Raw genomic sequence first — 774 nt, forward strand, 5'->3', positions numbered from 1 at the left:
CAAACAGCAAAACTGAGAATAAAATCAAGAAATTAATGATAAAGGAAATTATATAACAAACGAGACAAACAAGAGAACAGAAACACGAGAACAAACACCATGAAAATGCAGACCATTTCTACAAACTATCCTCACAGGAATTCTATGTTGTACGCCATATCATCTCGACAAAGTTTAGAATGACAAATAAAAAGAAAAGAAGAAAAAAAACAAAAAAAGATAAACGAAAATAGAAATAAAGAAAAAAAGAATAATAAAAGCGACTTCAACATTGTTACCTGTAATAAAACAAGTGACAGGTGATTAGCGTGATAGTCAATTGGAAGAAGAATGTGTGTTATGAAGTTTTGCTTTGAAGATAAAAGTACCTGGGACATTTAAGAGTTTGCGATGTCGATAAGCATTTGCGATGTCGATAAGAGTTTGCGATGTCGATAAGAGTTTGCGATGTCGATAAGAGTTTGCGATGTCGATAAGATTTTGCGATGTCGATAAGAATTTGCGATGTCGATAAGAGTTTGCGATGTCGATAAGAGTTTGCGATGTCGATAAGAGTTTGCGATGTCGATAAGAGTTTGCGATGTCGATAATAGTTTGCGATGTCGATAAGAGTAAAGAGGGAAGTGAGGTTATTGGTGATGGGAAGAGACGAGAGAAGAAAAAATAGGTATATAATAAATGAAGGTGTTGCATATAATTATGGCTAATGTTAGGTGCCAAACTGGTCTGTGTATTGGTGTGTGTGTAGTTGTAGAGGCATATATACATATTTAC

The 774-nt window shown here is 34.5% G+C and overlaps 1 protein-coding gene across 1 annotated transcript in view; it reads left to right on the top strand.

Moving 5' to 3' along the window:
* The window catches only part of LOC119587062 (zinc finger protein 628-like), a gene marked incomplete at its 3' end in the record, with an annotated part of 23937 nt that overhangs the window by 12004 nt on the left and 11159 nt on the right, over positions 1-774 (top strand).

The sequence above is a fragment of the Penaeus monodon genome, chromosome 22, assembly GCF_015228065.2.
Source record: "Penaeus monodon isolate SGIC_2016 chromosome 22, NSTDA_Pmon_1, whole genome shotgun sequence".
Taxonomy (NCBI): Eukaryota; Metazoa; Arthropoda; class Malacostraca; order Decapoda; family Penaeidae; genus Penaeus; species Penaeus monodon.